At 39.8% G+C, this 17860-nt stretch overlaps 1 protein-coding gene across 3 annotated transcripts in view; it reads left to right on the top strand.

The window, feature by feature from the left end:
- CTNNA2 (catenin alpha 2) overlaps window positions 1–17860 on the top strand; it is a 1396988-nt gene that overhangs the window by 356931 nt on the left and 1022197 nt on the right. The window lies entirely within an intron of this gene.

Raw genomic sequence — 17860 nt, 5'->3', positions numbered from 1 at the left:
CCCCATAGCACTTACTAAGATTGTAATTGTAAGAGAAAAGATGGGGCTTCTCGGAAGATGGCCTCTTAGTATTTACTTATGCATATGACATGCTTCCTGTTCAACCAGGTAGAGATCCACCAATAAGCTATGGGGCAGATGGCCCTGAAACTCAGAAGACTTTTAGGCTAGACATCCTGATTTGGCATTCTGTGATGAAAAGATGGAAATTCAACTCCTGGGAGGAAGTGAACCAATTAGAACAGATCATGTGAGAAGAGAAAAGAACCAGAAAAGGGCACCTCAGGGAATACCTACATTTGGGGAAATGCACAGAGGAAAAATGAGATGCATCGATAGTGTTTTGGCAGTGTTTCGCCACAGCATAGTGGCATCTGCAGTCATAATAGTGGATGCAGTATCTTAGGCAGTGTTTCCGGAAGGAGAGAGTAACAGAACCCTGGGGAACAGGAAAAGAGGATTCTCAGCTAAGAACTGTGTAAGTGCTGCCAGGAAAATTACCAAGCAGAATGGTATCAGAGATGAGAGTAAAGGGAAGGACCCAGGAGAGAGGGAATAAGTACCAAGGTCAGAGGGTACAGAAAGGGTGAGTGAGATAAGGACAAAAAACTCTATAATGATTAAGGAAGTAATTGATGGAACTTCCCTGGTGGCCCAGTGATTAAGAATCTGCCTTCCAATGCAGGAGACACAGGTTCTGTCTCTGGTCAGGGAACTGAGATCCCACATCAGGGTGACTTAGTCCATGCCACAACTAGAGAAAGCTCTCATGCCCCAAGGAGGATGCGCACACACACAAATGTTGGCCTAAAATGCAAATTCACTCCAGTTGTAAATCCATCACTGGCTATCCATCACTTCAGAAAACAATCTAGGAATTCCCTGGTGGTCCAGTGGTTATGACTTAGCACTCTCAGACAATCTTAGGCAACTTATAAATGATAAGGCTAAAGATTTATTTTCATCTGACATATTTTCTAAGAACTAGATTTGAGGATTATTTTGCAGATCACTTAAAACTTAGAGAATGGATATTGATAGGTTGATTAAGCCTTTTATATTTCATCTTCTATGAGTTAAGTGTTTCATTTTGGATAAATTCAAACTTGCATATATCAGACTTTGATTTGTGGTTTACAAAGTATGTTCAGTTGGGCAGAGACATAAAATCAGCCCTAAATAATCATTGGTAGAATCGAAAAACGATTTAAGTATCTTCAGCCTCCAAGTTCGTCCTCAGATGTAGAAGAGGCCATCGGAGATCTGTTAGTTGATTTCACTGGATATTGGGATATTAACAGTGTAAGATGTTATAGTTTGAGTTGTGGAGCAAATAAATTCATGAGGTCCCTAAAACCCCAAAGTTAAATCTAGGTTCTTTTGCCCATTCAGTTCAGTTCAGTTCAGTCGCTCAGTCGTGTCCAACTCTTTGAGACCCCATGGACTGCAACACGCCAGGCCCATTACTTTCCCAAATATTCCTCAATTGGTCCTTTTTACCTCTCCTTTTATCGCCCAAAGATTTGTAAAATTAGAACAAAACAGTACTTACTGGGACTCCCCTGATGGTCCAGTGGCTTAGACGCTGTGCATTCAATGCCAGGGGCCTGAGTTTGATCCCTGGTTGAGGAACTGAATTCCCTACATGCAGCTAAGTGTTTGCATGCCACAACAGAGATCAGGAATCCTGTCTGCAGCAACTAAGACTTGGCACAGCCAAATAAATAAATAAAAGATTTTTTTACATGGTTACTTATAGCCTTATGTCAAATAATGTTTTAAAATATTAGTATTTATTTCATTCTACCTGATGCTAAAAGCTGTGAACTGTTGCTTAATCGAATCTCAGAAATGAAGTAAAAAGGAATAGCTTTATTGCTGTGCAAGGCAGAGGGGGACATGCCTATATCTCTCCTCAAGGAAGTAATTAGGCTTCTGTGTGTGGTTAATTCAGTGTGGTATGATTGCCTAGTAATAGGCTTTGTTTTGTTTTATAAAAACATACCCTCCTTGAAAGAATCATGCTAGTGTGGAGAAGAAAAGAAGAGTATGACAATGTCTCTGGTCTAACCTTGCTATGCAAATGACAGGCCAATAGATCGGAAGACAAGGTGCAGAGGCAAAGAATAGCGACTTTATTCGGAAAATTGGGTGTCCAAGAAGGTGGTATCCCTGAAAGGTGGTGCCTGATGAACTAAGGACAGAAGTTCATGACATTGTACAGGAGACAGGAATCAATACCATCCCCAAGAAAAAGAAATTCAAAAAGGCAAAATGGCTGTCTGAGGAGGCCTTACAAATAGCTGTGAAAAGAAGGGAAGCGAAAAGCAAAGGAGAAAAGGAAAGATATAAGTATCTGAAGGCAGAGTTCCAAAGAATAGCAAGGAGAGATAAGAAAGCCTTCCTCAGCGATCAATGCAAAGAAATAGAGGAAAACAATAGAATGGGAAAGACTAGAGACCTCTTCAAGAAAATTAGAGCTACCAAGGGAACATTTCATGCAAAGATGGGCTCAATAAAGGACAGAAATGGTAGGGACCTGACAGACACAGAAGATACTAAGAAGAGGTGACAAGAATACACAGAAGAACTGTACAAAAAAGATCTTCACAACCCAGATAATCACAATGGTGCGATCACTCACCTAGAGCCAGACATCCTGGAATGTGAAGTCAAGTAGGCTTTAGGAAGCATCACTATGAAAAAAGCTAGTGGAGGTGATGGAATTCCAGTTGCGTTATTTCAAATCCTGAAAGATGATGCTGTGAAGGTGCTGCACTCAATATGCCAGCAAATATGGAAAACTCAGCAGTGGCCACAGGACTGGAAAAGGTCAGTTTTCATTCCAGTCCCAAAGAAAGGAAATGCCAAAGAATGCTCAAACTACTGCACGATGGCTCTCATCTCACACGCTAGTAAAGTAATGCTTAAAATTCTCCAAGCCAGGCTTCAGCAATTCATGGACTGTGAACTTCCATAAACCAGAGATTAAATTGACAACATGTGCTGGATCATCGAAAAAGCAAGAGAGTTCCAGAAAGACATCTATTTCTGCTTTCTCGACTATGCCAAAGCCTTTGACTGTGTGGATAGCAAGAAACTGTGGAAAATTCTGAAAGAGATGGGAATACCAGACCACCTAACCTGCCTCTTGAGAAACCTGTATGCAGGTCAGGAAGCAACAGTTAGAACTGGACATGGAACAACAGACTGGTTCCCAATAGGAAAAGGAGTACGTCAAGGCTGTATATTGTCACCCCACTTATTTAACTTCTATGCAGAGTACATCATGAGAAACACTGGGCTGGAGGAAGCACAAGCTGGAATCAAGATTACTGGGAGAAATATCAATAACCTTAGATATGCAGATGACACCACCCTTATGGCAGAAAGTGAAGAGGAGCTAAAAAGCCTTTTGATGAAAGTGAAAGAGGAGAGTGAAAAAGTTGGCTTAAAGCTCAACATTCAGAAAACGAAGATCATGGCATCCGGTCCCATCACTTCATGGCAAATAGATGGGAAAACAGTGGCAGCAGTGGCTGACTTTATTTTGGGGGGCTCCAAAATCACTGAAGATAGTGATTGCAGTCATAAAATTAAAAGACGCTTACTCTTTGGAAGGAAAGTTATACCCAACCTAGATAGCATATTAAAAAGTTGAGATATTACTTTGTCAACAAAGGCGTGTCTAGTCAAGGCTATGGTTTTTCCAGTGGTCATGTATGGATGTGAGATTTAGACTACAAAGAAAGCTGAGCGCCGAAGAATTGATCCTTTTGAACTGTGGTGTCGGAGAAGAGTCTTGAGAGTCCGTTGGACTACAAGGAGATCCAACCAGTCCATCGTAAAGGAGATCAGTCCTGGGTGTTCATTGGTAGGACTGATTTTGAAGTTGCAACTCAAACAATACTTTGGCCACGTTGTGTGAAGAGCTGATTCATTTGAAAAGACCCTGATACTGGGAAAGATTGAGGACAGGAGTAGAAGGGTATGACAGAGAATGAGATAGCTGGATGGCATCACTGACTCGATGTACATGGGTTTGGGTGGACTCTGGGAGTTGGTGATGGACAGGGAGGTGTGGCATGCTGTGGTTCATGGCATTGCAAAGTGTCGGACATGACTGAGTGACTGAACTGAACTGAAAAAGGCCATTAGTTTTGTGAAATATTTCCTGACTTGGCTAGCAGATGAGAGGAGGTGTGTTAGTTTCTTCTTTTCTGCAGACATTCACAGGTGGGCAGGGTCAGATTGGCTCCCTGTGAGCTGAACAAAGGTACTTATGTATAATATTCAGGCAGAGGGGCAGGGTTTCTGAGGCACCTCATTATGTATGATTATAATAACAAGTGCAACAAAAAGTAAAGTGTAAAGTCAAAGAAACAGAACCAACAAGGAGTCAGATTTTGCTCTTCCCTGTTAGAAAAAAGAAGAAGAAAGAATTGGGGGTGATTCTCCAACAGTGAAAGGCAGATGGAGGACTATGTTCCTTACAAAGAACAAACCCATGACTGAGCCCTGGAAGGACTGCAGGGGAGATTCCCTCCAGATCCTTTTAAGGACTCCACAGTACAGTATTTAGAAAGATTCTGCCCTCATGAAGCAAGGGATCATGTGTAACTTGAGCAATGAGCTGTCATCATTCTTGGCTGTATACCAGAAGCCCTTCCTTCCTCAGGTGTGATAGAGACATCTATATTTTGTGTAACTCTAAAGAGAGAGGAAGAACAGTCTCTTGAACTCACCATTAAATTTTTTAGGAGCGAAATTTAAATACAGTTAAGCATTAACACATTTTTATGTGTGGTGGATGTACATTTATGCCACTTGTTTTAATTTTTTTCATTTAACAAAATATTTTTTGTTTTAGTAATGGCGACCCACTCCAGTACTCTTGCCTGGAAAATCCCATGGACTGAGGAGCCTGGTGGGCTACAGTCCTTGGGGTTGCAAGGGCCGGACATGACTTAGCAACTAAACCACCACCAAACCACCACATAGTACTCTCTCCAGTATTCTGTGATAACCTATATGTATAACTGAATCATTTTGCTGTACACCTGAAACTAACACAATGTTGTAAGTCAGCTATATTCCAATAAAGCTGCAAAGAAAAAAAAAAAAAGCAAGAGAGAAACTAGAGAAAGATGTTTGGAAGTAGAAGTACCATGTGGGCTTCCCTGTGGCACAGCTGGGAAGCAACCCACCTACAATGTGGAAGACCTGGCTCCAATCCCTGGGTTGGGAAGATACCCTAGAGAAGGGAAAGGCTACCCACTCTGGTATTCTGGCCTGGAGCATTCCATGGGCAGTATGGTCCATGGGTTTGCAAAGAGTCGGACGTAGCTGAGTGACTTTCACTTCACGTCACTTTAGAAGTACCATGCAGTCTATCTTGGATTTGTTAATTTAATGATCTTGTTAAAAAGCCAAATGGAGATTTTGTTCATTAGATAATTGAAGAAAAAAAAAAGGATGTTAGTACCAAGTATATAGATTTGAAAGTTATACAGGGCAACAATAACCCTGTATGTGAGACAGCAAAAGAGACACAGATGTATAGAACAGTCTTTTGGACTCTGGGGGAGAGGGAGGGGGTGGGATGATTTGGGAGAATGACATTGAAACATGTATAATATCATATATGAAGCAAATTGCCAGTCCATGTTCAATGAATGATACTAAACGCTTGGGGCTGGTGCACTGGGATGACCCAGAGGGTAGTATGGGGAGGGAGGAGGGAGGGGGGTACAGGATGGGGAACACATGTATACCTGTGGCGGATTCATGTTGATGTATAGCAAAACCAATACAATATTGTAAAGTAATTAACCTCCAATTAAAATAAAATTTATATAAAAAATAAAACAATGTGACTTCTATTAAAAAAAAGTTATTTGTACCTAGATAATATTAACAGCCATGGGATTGAATGAAATCACAGAGCTTTGCATCTTGACACAAGCAACTATGCCAACTTTTTCCTTTATTCTTTGGATATTATTGCTTGTCATCAAAATCACCAATGCTTTAAAAATATTTTTGTTTTAATCAGGCTTTTTCTTTCTCAGTTTTAGGAGTATAACTATGTAGGTGACTGGTATTTTCTCTACTCTCATAGTCCTTGTCTTAGACAATTTTCCATGGGTCTCTCACATCTCTGCACATACTGTGAGCAGAAGGACTGAGGGCCCTTTGTATGAGATTATCTTTTCAAAGATGCTTGTCTAGTCAATGACCATGGATATGAGATAGTGTCTCCCTTTGGGGCAAGGGGCACATTTGTTTCCATCCTTAAAAGACAGAGGTAGTGATCTTGGAGAGAGAGCATTGAGCAGTGGGTTGAAGCAGTATCTTAGTTCCTTGCCCAGGAATTGAACCCAGGTAGCCTGGATGAAAACCAAGAATTCTAGCTGCTAGTCTACCAGGGATTAAAGACTAGAAGCAAAGTTGCTTTGGCTCTTGTCTCCATTTGAAAATAAGAATTTTTCAAAGAGACAGAAATTGTAAAACCAGATTTATTATTAGAAGCACAGCACAATATGTGGGAGAGCACACAGAGAAGCAGTTTATTTATTTAAGGCAGAAGCAAGGCACCCAAAGAAGGGTGTGTGTGTCCTCTTGAATGAGGGGGTACCGGAGAGGTGATTTAACTCACTTGCATGGGGCAGTTCTTTTAGGTCATTCCTTTCCTCTGGAAAATCATCTCACTTCTTTTCCTACATCTGAGAGAAAAAGGGGACCTATCCCTGGGCCCTGCCAGATATGTGTGTGCATCTTTTAACCAAGATGAATTCTAGTGCAGAAGCCTCTGGGAGATTGATGGCACATATTACGGGATAGCATCGCTTCCCTTTTTGACCCCCGAGGAGCCTTGCTGTGCACATTCAATCGGGGAGGTCCCCTTGACCTCAGGAGTGTTAGATATGGTTATCTTATTTCTATACCTCAGCAAAGCTGAGCTTCTGCCATTCACTGTTTCCTTGAAAATTCAAGGGAACACATACTCCAATTCATGCCACTTGGCAAACTCCAGCTGCTCAGCCCAAGGGCCCATTTGCCTTCTACCTCAGTTTGTCTCCCTTCAGCACTAAGGGCAGGCTTGCTGACTGTCCAGTGTAATAATAAATGAAAAATGTCTCCCATGGAACAAAGGACAGATATGTTGTTATCCAAAAAGACTGGGTTTCCCTAAGCTCAGAGTTCCTTCTTGTAACAAAACCTCTGTGGGTTTTGTTAAGCATCCATTATGCCCAGCCCCACGGTACTGTTGTCCATGAAACTGTGGCAGGTAACACCTGAAGTCCTTTAGAATTCTTGATATCTCAAGTTCTTCTGGGAAAGAAGAAATAAGTAAATATATATACATTTTTTATTATTGCTCTCAATAACTTGCTTGAGCTCACACAGAAACTCTTAGGTGAGGGTATATAATATTTTGTTACATCAATGACTTAAAAATGACTTCTGCTCTGATATATTCAAAAGTAACTTCTGTAGTTATAGGGCACAATAAATATGTAACAATGGCTATTAAATTTTTGAATCAATTGTAAAATAATAAAGCTGTACATTTAGTTAATTAAAAAAATTAAATCCATGAAATGAAATTAGCAATTGCACTATTCTATGGCTTTCTAGTAGCCAAAAATAAAACCTGTATCATGATTGACACATGCTATATTGCAATCTAAATTTATGTAAGTGTAAGAGTGATATAAACTGCTTAATATTATATTTATCTGTCTCCATATGCAACTGGTGTGAATACTGTGATCCTTTGCGTGTGACCTAGAACCACAGTTTGAAACAGGAAGGGAATCAAAAAGTAGCCACATAACACTGCTGTGAAAAAAAAAATGTCTCTGTATGATAATCTACTGTGCTGAGTTTGTCTTAGGGAAAGGGTACATTAATTGTATTATTAGTGAAATAGATACTTCACTTCAAACCTCCAATTCTCAGCAGAAATATCTGTTTCTAACAACATATGAGAATTCTTAGCATATGCTTTTTTTTGAGGACATTGGGCAATATGTGTGAAAAATGATTTCTCTGGTTCCTAAAATATCTTTGCTGTGAGAATGGGTATTCAGGGATATAGGTTTCACAACACCAGATCCCAAAGGACAGAAATGTCCACTTGCTCTTTACTGGGCTTCCCTGGTGGCTTAGATGGTAAAGAATATGCCTACAATGCGTGAGACCCAGGTTTAATCTCAGGTTAGGGAAGAACCCCTAGAGAAGGGAATGGCTACCCACTCTGTTCTTTATTATATATATATATATATATATATATTTTTTTTTTTTTTCTGTTTGTGATATCTGAGAGCCTTAAAGAGGACCCTGAACAGGGACCCTGCTCACTCACCACTATAAGGACAGAGGTAGACCATGCAAAGTTAATTAAATATAAGGTCTTTCTGGAACTTAGTAAAGCTTTTGACATTATAATCCTTTCAAGAACTACTTAAATTAAAAAAAAAAAAAAGCTTCTCCTTCCCCTGCAAAAAAAAAAAACCAAAAACAAAAACCAAATGTGAAAAACAAAGCCAACACACATGCAGTGATAGTTAACTTCTGACTTCAAGTATATTAGATTCCCTTAAAAAAAAAAAAAAAAAAAAACCCTTGGGACAGAGGCATCCAACAGGCAAAGTTGGAACCCACTGAGAAGCAACAGATGGACCTGCCAAACACGTGTTGGTCAGAGTTGTGTCACCTTTGGCAGATCCAGAGTTTCAAGACAAGTAAGAGAATCAGGTTGGAAAGAAAAATGTATATAGTAGCATCAGCTAGGTAATGAGAAATGGCTACAGTATGATCTGAGTTGGTTACTAGGAATGCAAATACAAGATTCTTCCCTGTATATGCCAAACACAGGCAATCTACCCAGGATGTATTAACCATTCCTGCCACGACCTGGAATATGATGTTAGCTTTCTAGAGGATATTCCAGTGGAGAAAGATGTGACTGTGAGACTCAAAATCTAGTTATGCAAATTAAACTGATCACTTTCAGTGTGATTCCAGAACCTCAGAGAAGGGCCTTCCTCTTCATTTCCAGCTCGGTTGTTACAGTTCTCATTAAGATAATTCTTTATGTCTTTAAAAGATACCTTTCAAAATATAAACCATATATCAAATGTATAAAACATTATCAATATAAGCCTTTAATGCCAGAGTGCTATGAAAGGAGTTTTTGTTTTTGTTCTGCAAAATATGTGAAGGCCTAGAATGAGGAAGTAACTAGGTAGTCATCTAACATAAACTCAGATGGAGGGTGGATAGGATGTGTTGGAGAGTGGGGAGGTCAGAAAAAACTCAGGGTGTGCCAGGCCAGCAGGTCATCTAAAAGTAGGTAATACTAGTCTTGTTCCTCTTGCCTGAATAGGAAAGTTAAACTTTGTTAGAAGCAAGAGTGGATTAGTCTAACATAGGTTGCCTCTCTTTCTCCTGTTTGTCTATTTACATTTACAAATTTCTGTTAATTTGATTTACAAAAAGAATTTGTGATTAGAAGTTAAATATTTTAAAAGTGAAAAAAGTGAATGTGTTAGTTGCTCAGTCGTGTCCAGCTCTTTGTGACCCCATGGACTATAGTCCGCCAGGCTCCACTGTCCATGGAATTCTCTAGGCAAGAGTACTGGAGTGGGTAGCCATTCCTTTCTCTGGGGATCTTTCCGACCCAGGGATTGAACCCAGGTCTCCTGCATTATAGGCAGATTCTCTACCATCTGAACCACTTATTTACATTTACAAATTAAATTTACAAATTTCTCTTACTTTGATTTACAAAAAGAATTTGTGATTAGGAGTTAAATATTCTAAAAATTTGAGTTAAATATCTTCTACTTGTCTTAATTGTAAACATAAGGAAAAAAAAATTCCTTTTTTGTAAAAATCAGTGTTTACCATGAAATGCTTTAGAGGATTGCTTTGTTCTCACATGTGAGCTTCATTAAATGAAACATTCTTATCATTTATTCTTCTTTATACTTATACCAGTTTCAAAGGAAGCATTCCTGCATCCCTCTTTCACTGTTACTAATATACCTTTTTTCAGAAAGATATCTATTTATCTATCAATATTTATATAGTTTTATATATTTATCTTTGTATATTCCCTGAGAGAAGGGAAATCTTTCTCCTTAACTAATCTGGAGGATCTCAGAGTGTGGTCCCAAGACCTGCAGTATCAACATCTTCTGGGAACTTGTCGGGAATGCAGTTTCTCCACCCAACGTAAGACCTGCTGAGTCAGACATTCTGGGATGGGGCTCAGTGATAATTGTTTTGATTAAGACTTCCAAGGGGTTTTGATCCACAGGTCTAGTCTAACTCCCCTGGTTTTGATTTCAGGTGACCTCAGCCTGCAGTGGCTTGAAGCAGGGTTTTGATTCTCAGTCAGAGGTATTGAGGCCAGGCTGCAACAGTGAGAGCATGGCACCCTGATCACTAGACCACCAGGACCAGTAGCCAAGTGTGTGGAAATGAGTTTCCACATAGAGATGGAAAGTAGTGAAACAAATAGAGTGTTTATTAGGAGGAAAAAGAGTACAGTATTTGTGGATAGATGCACAGGAGGACTCAGAGTTGCTCCTCGTGGTAGTTCGCATCATTTTTTTTTGTTTGTTTTGTTCGCATCATTTTTATTGGGCATTTCTTCCACGTTTTCTTTGGCCAGTCGTCTTGCTCTGCCTGGTTCTGAGTCTGTATTTGGTTTATCTCAGGGTCCTCCTGTTTGTCATGTGCAACTCTAAGCTAAGATGGATTCCAGGGAAGAGACCTATGAATAGGTTAACATCACTTACTATGAAGTGATGCTCCTATTTTGACCACCAAGGAGCCTTTCTGCACATGTGAAGAAGGGAAGGTCTTCTTGACTTTGAGAATGAGAAATATGTGGTCTTTTATCTGCTCAGGGCCCAGCCGCCTCCATTATCCTACTTTTATGGAGTTTCTGATAATTATGGAGCTTCTGTCTACAGGGGAGAAACTGTTCAGCCTGGGTCCCATCTATCTCCTGCCTCAAAAGATGTACTAATTCCCTGGTCTTCAGCTGCTGCTGCTGCTAAGCACTTCAGTTGTATCCAACTCTTTGTGACTCCATAGATGGCAGCCCATCAGGCTACCCCGTCCCTGGGATTCTCCAGGCAAGAACACTGGAGTGGGTTGCCATTGCCTTCTCCAATGCATTAAAGTGAAAAGTGAAAGTGAAGTTGCTCAGTCATGTCCGACTCTTAGCAACCCCATGGACTGCAGCTCACCAGGCTCCTCTGTCCATGGGATTTTCCAGGCAAGAGTACTGGAGTGGGATGCCATCGCCTTCTCTAGCTGGTCTTCAGAATCCTACTCTAATGTTTTTTATATTGAGCTTCATGACAAGAACATAACTGTTAGTGTCCTGGGGGTCCTGGAGTTTTAAAAACTCAGTATTCCAAATCTATCAAAACTTCCTAATACTATGTTTAGTGCCAGTTGCAGCTTATCAGTAACCACTATTGTGGTTGGACTTGCCTTTGTGCTTTTCTACTCTGATGGCCAGATGCCCTTTAACAATAACCATCAGGTAGCTTTTAAAAAATAAAAGGGTTATTACTTACCTAAAATTACAGAACATACCTAAAGCCACATAGCAAGGTTGAGGTAGAGAGAGTGTTGACTAAAAAAAAAACATTTACAACCTAAAAGTTTAGAGTTGTGTGTATTCAGTGGCAATTTTTAAGATGTTAAGCCCAGGAGGCAGCATCTCAGGTAACCCTGAGAAAACCGTTCCAAGAAGGTGATAGTTGGGGGCAGACAGCTTATATAGAAGTTCTGCAACAGAGGACAGGTAGCTGGAATATCAAAAGGTTATTGTTAAATAAAGAAGACCAGATGTCTCAAGTTAGGGGCTTTAGTGCTTCCGTTTTAGCTCAGATGGTAAAGAATCTGCCTGCAGTGCAGGAGACCCAGGTTCATTCCCTGGATTGGGAAGATCCCATGGAGAAGGGAGTGGCAACCCACTCCAGTATTCTTGCCTAGAGAATTCCAAAGACAGACCATGGGATAGCAAAGAATCAGACAGCATTGAGCAACTCACACACACACACATGCACACACACACACACGCACACACATACACAATGGACGATGTAAGAGTCTGGGCATATTGAAATTATCCCTTTGGTATGCACCTCAGCCATCTGGGGCTAGAATCCTATGTTTTCATATCCTGAGTTTCCTCAGGGCTCATCAGTTTGCCATCAGCTATGGTAGCGATCTCTGATGTCTGTGACTTTCTCTGTTTACCCGTGTGGCAAGTGATACTCCATTTATCAGAGAGAGCTCACCAGTCTGGAGTTCTGCTTTTATCAGGGTCAAGGGTGGGGACCTCGGAATTTGAGGGCTCAGTCTGTTGTTCAGTTGCTAAGCTGTGTCCAGCTCTTTGCGACCCCATGGACTGCAGCACGCCAGGCCTCCCTGTCCTTCACTATCTCCCAGAATTTGCTCAAACTCATGTCCATTGAGTCGGTGATACCATCCAACCATCTCATCCTCTGTCACCCCCTTTTCCTCCTGCCCTCCATCTTTCCCAGCATCAGGGTCTTTTCCAATGAGTCGACTCTGTACTGGTAAATTTTAAACATTTGAATGAGAAGTTAAAGCATGGGAAGAGAAAAAAGCCAAGTAGCTCATAGGGCCAGTTACTGAAATCAACCAGAATCTTTAAAATAAAGGAGGCTCAGTTGGGGGAGGTGGCCTGGCTCTCTGTCTAGTCCCTGCCTGGTCACATGTTTATTTGAGACAGGCTTCTTTGAAGTGGATGCCTCTTTGAAATGGATGGCTCAGCAATCAAAACTTAAATCAGGCACTTGCATTACAAAAAAGGAAAAAAAAAAGTCTGTCAGGTCTACAAGGTATTGTACAACAGAATTTTTTTTTTCCTGTTTTTAATCGGTTGGATTAAAATAGAGTGGTTTTCTTTTTGAAAATTAAAATATTTTTAACACAAAATTCAGAATAGGAGATGAAACACTGGGGTGAAACAGGTGTTAGTAAAAGTCAAGTCATTTATATAACATGGGAGTCTTTTTAATGAAACTAAAATTTGCTTAAAAGAATAGCAAGTTAATGTGAGGCATCAAGAAATTATGATGTGACCAAGATAAGACTTCAAAGGGGACTCAGAAGAACTCAGTCTCAGTAATTGAAAGGAGGAGACAGATATTTGAATGCCTAAAAATTAGAATAAATTTGAAAATACTGATATGAATTCCTGGAAGATGGGGATTTTCAATAATACTTTGAGGATATCATCATAAAGCACACTTTTCCCAGGACAGTGGATCATTTATTTTCACTCCCAGAAAACATGAACACTAGAGGACTCAGGGTTTCAGTGAACCTCTTAATTTCCCAAGTGTTAAGGGAAAAGTTAGCAGGAGAACGTTAAAAACAAGTCATCCCAACCCAGAGGGCTTGGGATGGGGTGGGGGATGGAGGGAGGACAGTTCAAGATGGAGGGGACATATGTATTCTTGTGGCTGATTCATGTTGATGTATGGCAGAAACCAACATAACATTGTAAAGCAAGTATCCTTCAATTAAAAGTAAAATCGTAAAAAAAAAAAAAGTCTTCTCATGTATTCTCAAAGAAAACTGGATGAATGTCAGTTATAAAGTTCATTTTATTCTTTTTTTTTTTTTTTTTTGGTTCCCTCTGGAGAGCCACTGTTCATATTTTGCAATCTAGCCATTTGAGATTAGAGGAAGTTCTAGGCAGGTCCTGCTTGTGATTTTGGAGAAATTAAACCACTGTTTGGGTCTCCAGTTTCAGGTAAAATCTCTGTAATTTCAGATATTATTTCAAACCCTGCCAGCCCTCATTTCCCCTTTTCTGATGTACTTGCATGTATTTGTAAGCACTTACATATACTGACATGTATGTAAGTGCTGTGTACATGTGTATCTAAATGTGTACGTCCTTTAATCTTGTCTCTGCTTAGGCTTCCTACAGTATTGAGCCTCCATAGGCTTGCCTCCATAAAGAAGACTGAAAAGGGACCTTCTTGTATTGGGAGTTTGAGATTAGCAGATGCAAACTAGTATATACAGAATGGAAGAAGAACAAAGTCTTACTATATAACACAGGGAACTCTATTCAGTATCCTGTGGTGATACATAATGGAATAGAATATGAAAATTTACATATATGAGTCACTTTGCTGTATAGCAGAAATTAACACAATGTTTGTAAAGCAACTATACTTCAGTACTGGTGTGCTGCAGTCCATGGGTCACAAAGAGTCGGACAAGACTGAGCAACTGAACTGAACTGATACTTCAATAAGATTAAAAATGTATATATAGTTGTTGAACTAATAAAAAATGGGACTTTCATAACACAATTTGAGTTTTTCCCCTCCAAAAGCTTTCCTTGTCTTTCTGTTCAGAAAGGCAACTTATGTTGTACAACCTATGAAGAATGCTACAGAAATGTAAAGTTCCCACTGTTTTACTGTATATAACAAGGACTTGGAGGTATTAGTTGGGCTGATATATCTTTGGAACAAATAATGAAACTTAGGAGAGAGAACGAGAGAACTATTACTGTAGCTTTTGCATTTTTTCTTCAAATTGTTTAGCATCATTGACATTCAAGTATCTGTCTCCTCCTTTCAATTAGTGAGACTGAGTTCTTCTGAGTCCCCTTTGAAGTCTCAGCTTGGTCACATCATAATTTCTTGATGCCTCACATTAACTTAAGCACAATTAGCATCCCATTCAAGTCTGCAATCTTAATGTCACATTAGCATATTCTTTTCATTTTATAAACTATATTTAATTTATTTTTCCACAGGGTTATGATACTGATCATTACAAAAACATATTTTTTCATCTGTCATAAAGAAAGCAACATCTTAGACACAGATGCAATAGTCATGGTCATAACAGTCTATGGAATGATATGATAATACCAGTTTTTCTTAGGAGAAAAGATTTCAAGGATGTTTAAGTTTCAAAGGAGAAACAGTCCCATGATCTGAAAGGCCAAAAGACTGATACCATAGTCCAAATGTTACACAGGATTGTTTCTTATAGGATTTCACATTCATATGGGGATTAGACATATAGATTAAATTTATGTGTCAACATTTCAGATTTTGCCGAATGTCATTACTTTGTCAAGTAAAATGCAAGAGAGAACCTGTGTGATGATTAGAATCCACATTTGGAAAGAAAATGAGTTTTTATAACAAGGGATTTTAAAGTAGCTTAGAAAGTTAGAAAAATTTCAGAATTTCTCAGAAAATTGAGTGTTGAATTATGAAAGAGAAGCTACTTGTGCTTTCAGACTCACTCTGTGCCTCTATTATGCTAAACACTGAGGATAAAATGGCCCCTTCTCTGTTGGAGCTTATTGAATCAGCCAAACCTTTTCCAGTGACTACCCTAAATCCTGAAACTTTGGCTCCAATTTCTTTTCTAAACTCCAGGCAATCTCCTATTGCATTCAGATGTAGACTGAAAAAAATGCACAAAATTATAGTTGTGGATTTTGGGGCAAAATGAGGACTATAGCCAAGGAGACAGCATTTCAGGTAACTCTGAGAAACTGCAGGTAGTTTAGGGGGAAGGTCAGTGTTACATAAAACTTTAGTGAAGTGGGGTACTTGCACAAATTTTTGCAAAAGCCTGCTGCTAGTAAAAAGGAGCAGATGTCACCATTAATGATTTTAGAGCTTTTCTAGATATGAGGAGATGCAAGAATTGGGCTCATAAAATCAGCTTCTGAAAATGCCTAAGTATCTAAAGACCTGTTCTGCCAGTTTCTCCCTGAACAGAGTGCCTCATTCCTGCTCTCCACCCTGAGCTCCTTTCAGTGGGTGCTGAAAGTCAGCAGCCCTAGCATCTCATGATTTAATCCATGTAGAAGTAGATGGTAAGTGTCAATTTGTAGTTGGCACAGATACATGCCTGTCACTCAGATTCAGTTCTGATTCTCTTTCTGGGTGAAAAGTGACTCGCTCGTTGATTCTCATGTGTAATGGTTTTACTGCTACTTGTCAAGATTCTTCACAATACAGCTCCAATATTGAAAAATAAAGGAGATGCCAAAATGAGTCAGTTTGGATAGTCTTGACAGCATCTTCTCTCTTAATGGAGGATTGACTGGTGCCTTGGGGAGTTTAGAGGAGCCAGCCAGCAGGTGCCCCAAACAGATCACTTTAACCTGCAGAAAAACGCAACAGCCAAAAGGATAGCAAGAAAGGAGGAACCCCAGTTCTAGGGAGGTGTTTTGCTGGGAGTCCACTAAGAGCTTGCTGAAGTTTTGTTGAGTAATCTGTACATTTTCTGATAAGTTTCCTGCTGAAACCAAATTGTGGTGGGGCACATTATCGTTTAAGAGACTTAGCAAATGACACCTAGTTATTATTTTGGTACAGTGTGATACCATTGATTGTTTGCATTTAGTTGGAAAGGCTTAGAAATATAAGTCAGTACCACAGGAAAGAATAAAAAACCTCTGATCCCTCCTCTCTGGAAAAGATACATTAGAAATGATATAAAGGGGTTCTAGCAGTGGGTTTAAAAGAGCTGGTCCTTGAAATCCTGAAATATAGTCAGTTATTGCTTCTAGATTAATATATCAGGGAAGCTATAAAGATATTTTAACCCAGCAATGCCTGACATCCAGGTTTGTACTTTTTGTCATTCAAGCAGAGGTAATAGTCAGCAGTTTATTTGCTAATTAAAGGCTCTTTGAGAAAGCTGGATAGGGTTTGAGAATTGTTTCTCAAATGTTTAATTTATTATAGAGGGTGAATTGTTTTAAACAAGATGAGAGAATGTACAGAAATCCCCGGTGCCCACTTCATGTTCCTTAACCCTTGTGGATTAATCAGCTTCCCAACTCCTGTAATAACAGCATCTGGCTCAGTTGCATCTTCCTTCTCTTCCTTTCCTCCCTGGGGCACTTCTCTGTCACAGATTTTCAGAACTCTGGGGAGAAGCCATCTAGACACTGAGTCATGTATAAATTTGAGTTTCAGGTCACTGAACCTCCTCCAGATCAAGGCACTGGAGCCAATAGCTAAGAGCCTCTTTTTCTCTGCCTTGAGCAGACATTGATGAGGTCCATTTTACATGCCTCTGCAAAGGTGCCCAGGGTTCTCAAGTTCCAAATCCCTGTAATGGGAATCAACTTGAAAATAAATCATTGGAATTTTTTCCCTTTTGTTCTGTTTCGCTTTCTGTAATTCACTTTTCCTTTTAGGGGAATTTCTTCCCAAAATAATCAACACATGCTCTTTCTTAAGAATTTACTTTGCAAGAATGCAGACTAAGACACTTGGTACTAGAAATAGCCCTTGAAAGCAAACCTTCAAGATGAGATTCTGAAATGATATGGAAAAGGTAACTCCACTGGTATATTAGGTAGGGGAGGGGTACTCCTAGGCATTTGGAAACATCATATTCGCTTTTATTGTCTCATAGTTTCATCCAGTGGTTTAGAGACTCATTCTGTGCTAATTTTCTTGGGTTTTGTGTACAAAATTTGGATGAATACTCAAAGTAGGGGTGGAACCCTCAAATTAATTCTCTGACCTGTAGAAATATAAGTCAGTACCACAGGAAAGAATAAAAAACCTCTGATCCCTCCTCTCTGGAAAAGATACATCAGAACTAATACTGCATCCCAAGAGGAACAATTAGTGCCTACTGCAAACATCAGAAGTATGCAGGATTTGTGATTCTCGTCTGTGCTTAGTCGCTCAGTCTTGTCCGACTCTTTGCAACCCCATGGGCTGTAGCCTACCAGGCTCCACTATCCATGGGATTTCCCAGGCAAGAATATTGGAGTGGGTTGTTG

Source organism: Capra hircus, chromosome 11, assembly GCF_001704415.2.
Source record: "Capra hircus breed San Clemente chromosome 11, ASM170441v1, whole genome shotgun sequence".
In the NCBI taxonomy this organism is placed as follows: Eukaryota; Metazoa; Chordata; class Mammalia; order Artiodactyla; family Bovidae; genus Capra; species Capra hircus.
This window is presented reverse-complemented; position numbering and strand designations above follow the sequence as displayed.